Source organism: Mirounga leonina, unplaced genomic scaffold (assembly GCF_011800145.1).
Source record: "Mirounga leonina isolate KUSES-001 unplaced genomic scaffold, KU_Mleo_1.0 Mir_95, whole genome shotgun sequence".
Classification (NCBI taxonomy): Eukaryota; Metazoa; Chordata; class Mammalia; order Carnivora; family Phocidae; genus Mirounga; species Mirounga leonina.
Genome location: NW_023270865.1, coordinates 4,833,780 through 4,842,125, shown reverse-complemented (window position 1 = coordinate 4,842,125; position 8,346 = coordinate 4,833,780). Strand labels below are relative to the sequence as shown.

General features: G+C 47.4%; 1 long non-coding RNA gene across 2 annotated transcripts in view; it reads left to right on the top strand.

Annotated features, from left to right (window-relative positions):
• Positions 1 to 632: 632 nt before the first annotated feature.
• Positions 633 to 8,346, top strand: part of LOC118006165 — a 31,987-nt gene continuing 24,273 nt past the window's right edge. Inside the window, exons 1-2 of one of the 2 annotated variants that reach the window (XR_004677980.1) lie at positions 633 to 2,646; positions 2,759 to 2,872. This is a non-coding gene — a long non-coding RNA (uncharacterized LOC118006165). Of the gene's footprint in view, positions 2,873 to 8,346 lie in introns of both variants that reach the window. The other variant, XR_004677979.1, reaches the window with a different exon arrangement.

Sequence of the window (8,346 nt, the reverse complement as noted above, 5' to 3'; positions counted from 1 at the left end):
CAGGCAACCTAAGCTCAGCGCTTGGGCCAGCGTTCATTTTAAACATTGAAACAAACCCTTTCAGTGTGCTCTCCTGCTTCACTACATCATGGGTGAGTACACGTTACTAAGCGCCTGACACTTCAAGACATTGTAACAACGATCCGTGTTTTGCCTCCTAAGGCTTTTTGGCAAACGGTAATAGAACTGCAAATGACTTGCGGTTCAGGCGTTTTGTATTGTACATATGGATATTACGAGCAAGGATTAGAACGTGTGCATTAAATAAACTGGAGAAAATCACACACAAACCAGTCAAACAGTGGTTACTCTGGATCTTCCAGTACCTAGGGCCAAAATCCCTGGGGTCATCCCAGCCTCCCCTCTCCATAACCAACAGAAACATCCAAAACCCAGCAGCTCCCCTCACTCCCATCTTCTCACCTATAGCCCTTTCAAACCACCACTATTTCTAGCATATTTTATTTTATTTATTTTTATTAAAGATTTTATTTATTCATAAGAGACAGACAGACAGAGGCGGAGGGAGAAGCAGGCTCCCCGCTGAGCAGGGAGCCCGATGCGGAACTCGATCCCAGGACTCTGGGATCATGACCTGAGCCGAAGGCAGACGCTTAACCATCTGAGCCACCCAGGTGCCCTTCTAGCATATTTTAAAACTGCCTCCTAACTAGTTTCCCACATTCCATTCTGGCCCTCTGGCATTTTCTCCACAGAGGAGCTTGTGAGTGATCCTTTAAAAAAAAAAAAAAAGATTATGTCACCCTCCTGCTCAAAACTCTCCAGTGGCTTCCTTTCTCAAACTCAGGCTTACTATGACCTGCAAGTCCCTACACTGTCTGGTCCTTCTCCCTTTTTCTCCCACGTCATCTTGCACCTCATCCCCTAACCCAGCCTGCTCCAGCCAGAAGCATAGTGGGCACAGAGGGGCCTCAGGGCCTTCGCACTTGCTGTTCTAGCTGCTTGGATGCTCCTCCCCCACATACCCACATGGGTCACACCTTACCCACTCTCACACCTTAGTAAGGATGTTGCTCTATCTAAACTACAAACTTAACCCTCAACACTCCCCACTTCCATTCCCTGCTTTATTGTTCTCTTAGCATTTATCTCCATTGGTTTCCTAGGACCACAAACCGGGTGGCTTGTAACAGCAGAAATGTGTTCTCTTTCTTTCTCTAAAGGCTTAATGCCTGAAATCAAGGTGTTGGCAGGGCCATGCTCTCTCTCCGAGGTCTCTAGGGGAGGATCTGCTCCATAGCTTTCTCTTAGCTTCTGCTGTTTTCCTTGGCCTTCTTTGGCCTGTAGGTGCCTCACTCCATTCTCTACCTCTATCATTGCATGGAGCTTTCCCCATGTCTGTGTCTCCTCTTCTTGTCATAAGGATGCCATTCATACTGCATTAGGGTTCACCCTAATGGCCTCATGTTACCTTGATGACATCTGCAGAGACCCTATTTCCAAATAAGGCTAACATTCTATTGATATCCCGGGTTAGGACTTGAAGTTCATCTGGTGGGAGGGGGCGGGGAGCACAATTCAATCCACTGTGCCATCTCATGAATTTTATTTACCTTGTTTATCATGTGTGTCCTCTCACCCCATTAGAATCTAAGTTCTACAAGGAGGGGGCTCTTTATCTGTACTTTTCCCTGCTGTGTGCGAGCTTGAAGACTGTGACTGGCACATGGTAGGTCCTGGATGGACATTGGTGAAATGACCAACAGTCGGTTGACCAACTCAATGGGAATGAAAGCCTTGCCTGGCTTCCAGGATCTATCCACAGATTGCTATTTACTTCTTTCCAACATTTTAAGTTTGTTTTTCCCTACGGCCTCCTGCTTTATCTTTGCAGCTTGTCTCTAGGTAATCCCTCTAACTTGATTCATCAGCCATAGTCAACTGCTTATAATTAGATCCAGGGTTTCATTATGTACGTATTTGATCATAAGTTTTTATGTAAATTAGAAGCAATATGTTTCTTTCTGCAAAAAAAAGAATTAATACTAAGTCAAATGTAGTCCCTGTTGCAGTCCCTGTGCCTCTGGGCAGAGGAGGTCTTTCTCACTGCTTATCAGTTTTCACAGATAAGCCCAGCTTTTTCCTTCTGTGGCCAAAACCAACTCTTCTCTCTCTCTCTCTCTCTCTCTCATGATGTTAGAGGTGGGGTAATATTAGAGATTATACTATGGTTTTAGTGATTCATTCTCATGAACAAATAGTTTCCAAAGCTTCGACTACCATGGACTTCCTGGGCCAGAATCAGATATGCTGGTTAAAAGGCAGATAGCAAGGGCTAACCCGATCTGAAGCTTACGCAGAGTGAGGTCCAGGAATCTGTGTCTTAAGTAAATTCCCTGGGCAATTTCAAACACGGTAAAGCTTGAAAATCTTTGCCTAATTCAGGGTTCCCAAACTCCCAAGTTCTCAACAGGAACTGAGTAGGTTATATAAGTAACTGAAAAAAATCAGGGTGTGTGTGCATTAGTCAGCTACTGCGGGCTAACAAACCACTCCCAAACACAGAGGCTCAAAGTGTTTAGTATTGCTCACAAGTCTGCAGATCAACTGTGTGGTTCTACTGAGCTGGTCAGACACAGCGGATCTTGGTTTACAGATCACTTCGAGGCTCCAGTCAGCTAGCAAGTGAGCTGAGGCTGGGTGGTCTAGAGTTGGGCCACACTCACATGGCGGGCAGTTGGCTGGCTGGCAGCTGGGACACCAGGGTTGACTGGCCCATGTGTTTCTCATTATCCAGCAGGCTAGCCCCAGCTTGTTCTCAGGGCGGCTGAAAAGGTTTCAAGAAAGCAAACAGACATGCCTGAAGTAAGAACTGGCACGCCTTCACTTCCTCACCATTCTGTGAGTCCAAGTAAGTGATGAGGCATTGATAAGATTCAAGAGGTGGGGAAATGGCCCCCACCTCCTGATGGAAGAAGCTGCAGTCACATTGCAAGGGGCGTGGGATGCTGGGAGGGGAATAACGGGGGCCCCAGTGTGACCTGAATGAGGAGTGGTGGGAACTGTAGGGTCCTGGAGAGCACCTGCCTGGTGTAAAGGAGTGTAAAGGCACTCTCCCACAGCGAGCAGGAATGCAGGACCCGCCAGGTGGTCAGTGATGTCAATTCTCAGGAGAACCTGGACATGCAGACGTGAGCCTGAATTCTCCCGGTCTGAAATGTCAACCTCTAGGCAGATGCTGCTGGTTGCCCACACAAGGTCTTTGTCCCCACTGCACCTTTCTGCTCTGGCTGGCAGAGCCCTGGTCCTGTTCAGGTATTTGCATGGCCAGGTATGCAGAAAGGGTCTCTGTTGCTCCCAGTGCTGTCGTTCTGTCTGCCGGTACCAACATAAGCTCAACACACACCTCCGTTCTAGAGAAGAAGGCTGCCAGGACCCTCCTGCAAAGGTCTTCCAGGAGAAGAAGAAGAGACCTACCAGAATACACTCCCTGTGTCACCGGTGGACACAGTTCTTTTTGTGTAGGATACCTGGTACCATTTCAGCCACCTTGAGACCAGAAGAGAGAGGGACCAGTGCCCTGGGAACCAGGACAAATATGGGAAAGATGGCCCCAAGCCCCAGCAATACTATACAATAGCCCCTTATCCAGACCCCCCCCCTCACCCCCCCCGGCATCTGCAGTGATAACCTCTCCCGAATTGCTTCGTGTTCTGGGCAGGTCACTGTCATTTGCTGCAGAAAGCATCCGGTACTGCAACCCATTCAGAAAGTGCTAACATTCCGTGGAGGGCAGCCTGTAAGGCTCTGTGAGTAATGTCTACCTTGTGGGTAATCTCTGGTCACCAGAAGGCAAATAATATGATGGGGTGCAGCAGGTGGTGCCCTACTGGTTCTGTGTTCATTCGTGAAGAAAGTTTTCTTTCGGAGAGGTAGGTTCCTGCCTGCGAGGTGGATGCTGAGCTCTTTGAAAGTTTCAGGCACCAGTGCCACTCGTTAAAAGAAATCTTGAGAGTGAGTTCTTCTGTAAAACTATCTTCCTTTTATCCTTAATTATGGAAAGTTTCAAACTTGACAACATTGGAGAGACTATATCGAACCCCTTCAATAACTATCAACTCAAGGTCAAACTTGTTCACCAGTGTCCTCACCTGCTTTCTCCTTCTCCAATTATTTTGAAGCAAATCCCTGATAATATGTCCTTTCACCCACAAATAATTCAGTATGCATTAGTAAGTTATAAGTATATGTGTTTTGAAACATAACTACAATGTTTCCACATCAAAGTAGTACTAATAATGTCTTACTTAATATCACCAAATATCTGATCCACAATAAATATCTTTGATTATCTTATAAAATTTTTTATTGGTGGTTTTGTAAAAAAAAAAAAAGTCTATATAGTGATTTGTATCTTCTAGTGCTTTTAATCTGTGATTTCTCTGTCATCTTTTTTTTTGGCGGGGGGCGGGGAATCTATTGTTGAAGAACATGGTTCATTTGTCCCACAGTCTGGATTTTGCCAATTATGTCTCCCTGTGGTATCATTTAACACATTCCCTGTCATCTATATTTTTCTGTAAATTAGCCGTTGAATCTAAGATCTTGATGGAATTCGGGTTCATTCAGTCTTTTATTGGCAAGCGCACTGCCGAGGTGCTGCTGTGTCCCTTTCCCAGCATCTGGTGCTCTCTTTGGTGACGTGAGTGTGACCTCCTTTGATGAGCACTGTCTCCAGCCCTGCTCCAGTGTTTCTGTGGGAGGAATTGTCCCCTTCAAACAGCACAGGATCCCAGGACTGCCCCTCTCACAGAAGTTGAGAAGCAGATGCCATGCAAATGGTCAGGTCAGACTCTTCGCTTTCCAGATGAGGATTCTGAGGCTGGCCCACAGCCAAGGCCCAATAGGGATGACCAAGTTTGGGGCTCAGGAAAGCAAATCCTATGAATTAGACCCCATAAAACATTAACTTTGCTGAGGGTTGCTGGAGTGGGGGGTGGGGTGGGAGGGATGGGGTGGCTGGGTGATAGACATTGGGGAGGGTATGTGCTATGGTGAGCGCTGTGAATTGTGCAAGACTGTTGAATCACAGATCTGTACCTCTGAAACAAATAATGCAATATATGTTAAGAAAAAAAAAAAAGAAGGTAGCAGGAGGGAAGAATGAAGGGAGGGAAAATCAGAGGGGGAGACGAACCATGAGAGACGATGGACTCTGAAAAACAAACTGAGGGTTCTAGAGGGGAGGGGGGTGGGAGGATGGGTTAGCCTGGTGGTGGGTATTAAAGAGGGCACGTATTGAAAGGAGCACTGGGTGTTATACGCAAACAATGAATCGTGGAACACTACATCAAAAACTAATGATGCAATGTATGGTGATTAACATAACAATAAAAAATTTTTTAAAAAGAATATTTTCAAAGAGAAAAAAACCCAAAACATTAACTTTGGTATGTCACACAGAATATGACCTAATGGAACATGGCAGAATTGGGGAAATGGTCTGTAGGGAATCTAGACAGAGAGGGGCCCCCAAATTATGCTTGGATTCTTTTTGTCCAAAGAGGTACTCCCTGACCCTGGTAGGCACACATGGTCCTTCACTAGAAGGTGAGCTCTGTGGGAGGGGGCGGATTTCAAAGGGCCCCACCTAAAAAAAAAGGAGGGGGGTAAACTATGTGAGGAGGTGGATATGTTAACTAGCTTCACCATAGTAATCTGGTTGCTGTGTAAAGGTGTATTAAGTCACCATCTGGTATACCTTAAATATATGCAATTTTTATTAATATAAATGAGATGGAATTTTTTAAAAAATTCTTACAGAACTTACAGCACATTTAAAAATATTGGTTTGAGAAAGCAGAAAATAGATATTTCAAAGTGCTTCAAGTTAATATTAATATTAAAGAGGTATAGAGAATATTAGAAGTATGTGAACACAGAAGATGGAAAGCCTCGGTTCTCTGTGATACCAATTTGTGTGGAATGTCGTGTTTCCTCACAGTGTAAGATTAATGAAGTATCATGCATATTCTCCACTTCAAAAGTCTCAATGACACTCTGGTTTCTCTTCAGATTGTATAAATCTTCCACCTTGTAAACATCTCAATGATAAAAAATAAAGAATAAACTAGTGGTAAATATTAGGAGCCAAGTTAAAAAAAAAAAAGGTCCCACCGAGAAATAGAAGAGACAGCCTTCATTTCTCCCCACAGTGACCTTCCAACTGGCTCCCTTACCTTATCCTCAGAGGAGGGCACCTGGAAATAAAAACCCCCAATCTGGGTTCTGAGCTGGCTCTCCGTTCATGTCCTCATGAGTCGGTTCTTCTAAAGGAACAGAAGACTTCCTAAAAGTGGCTATATTTGTTTCCTGGGGCTGCCCATAACGAATGACCACAAACTGGATGCATTAAAACAATAGAAATTGACTCTCTCACGGTTCTGGAGGCCAGAAGCCCAAGATCAAGTTGTCAGCAGGCCAAGCTGCCCTCCAGAGCCCCCAGGGGAGGGTCCCTCCTGCAGCTCCTGGTGGCTCCTGGTGGCTCCTGGCATCCCTGGGCATGTGGACGCGGTGTTCCACTCAGTGCCTCTTGCCCTCACGTGGCCTTCTCCCCAGGACTCTCTCTGTGCCCTCTCTCTTGTAAGGACCCCAGTCATGGGATTGAGGGCCCACCCCAAATCCAGGATCACTTCATCTCAAGATCCCAAATCAATTATATCTGCAAAGACCTTACTTCTAGATAAGGTCATATTCTGAGGTTCTAGGTGGACATGAATGGGGGGGGCACTATTCAACCTACTACAGGAACTCAAACAAAAGCCAAGTGTTCTTTCCGTCTCATAATAAGGAAGTGGCAGGTAGAGGGCCTTGGCTGTGCTCCAGGAGGCCTGAGCTGGCCCACCTGTGACTCTCCACCCCCGCCCCCAGCACTAGCCCTCATGCCTACAGTCAAGGAAGGAGGGAGGTTGAAGGAGGGTGGTGTTTGCTGCTTGTGACCCTTTCTATCAGAAAAGCAAAACTGTCTAAGAAACCCTCACACCAGACTTCCCCTTGTATCTCCTTGACTAGAACTGGTTATAAGGCTACCCTTACCGGCATGAAAGGCTGGGATATTAAGATACGGAATGATCCAGAATGGCTTAGACCAATCTCAAGATATTGCTTGTGTTGGGCATCTTGCCATGTTGAAAAAGCCTGGGTCTGTTAGCAAAGAGGCAGCAGCTGGTGGGTATGCAGTAGGCCCCATGTCTGCCACCCTGAATCTGTTCTGAATTTGGTCCCCACAACTCTGCTTCTGAGAGCCAGTTTGGACAAAATCTGGTTTCGAGTCAACGTTGACTAGGGTGACCTCATCAAGATAATGTGCCCTCTGATCTCTTGTTAGGGTTAGCAGAGGATTCCTCCTCTGACATGACCCTAGAGCAGGGCTTCTCATGTGGGGCCCATTTTGTTTCCTGGGGGACATTTGGCAATGTCCGGAGACATTTTTTATTGTCCTCACTGAGGGGTAGTTGTTGAGGCCCTGCTGTGTGTCAGCGACACAGTCAACCAACAGAGTCCCTGTGCCAAGTGTCCTCCTGCAGAAACACAGTGACCTGCGTGGTGTGCAGGTTCCTGGGGGGACACGGACGGGGTGTTGCCAGACTGATCCCACAAGATGCGGAGGAGTTAAGCCAACAGAGGGAAGTAGAGAGCGGAGAGATGGAAGGAGATTCCAGGAGGAGTGTGGAGAGAGAAACAGCCCAGAGGACAGAAGGGCCCAGAGCTCCTGTGGCCAGGCCCTGTGGGGGTTCACTGGTTGTGAAAAGGGCGTGCGGTTCCCCAGCAGCAAAGAAATGGCAAGTACCGATGTCGAAGAACACAGTCCGGGCGGAGACGCTCTTCTCTGCCCTTGTCCACTCACCGATGTCCTTGAATTGCAGGAGTGTTTTCATTCCAGCCTCACCTCCCGGGAACCGGAGCCCTTGGCCCGCCCCAGCCCCGAGGCCCGCCGGCGGGAGGCGCTCTGCGCCCGTGGGTGACTCACTCAGAGAGCTAACCTGAGGCGGGCGCTGTAGACAAAAGCAGGCCTGGGAAGACCACCTGGCACATTAGAGCCCCTCAAAGGCTGCATTTGGAGGCATCATTGTCAGGTGAGCACCAAGGAGAGACTCGTGCTTTCGGAGGCTCACTCTGCCTTAGCAGCTGGGATTGTGATTGAGAGCCTGGCTGAGGCGGGGCAGCAGTGGGGAGGGCATGGAGAGAGGCAGAAAGGCAGTGACGGGTACAGCCTCAGCTCTGGAAGGCTCACCTAGGAGAAGAGAGATGAGTCAAGTAGCTGTCGTTGCTGTAGGAAGCCACCTCAAACCTCAGTGCGTGGAGGAGTCCGAGTTTATTTCTTAT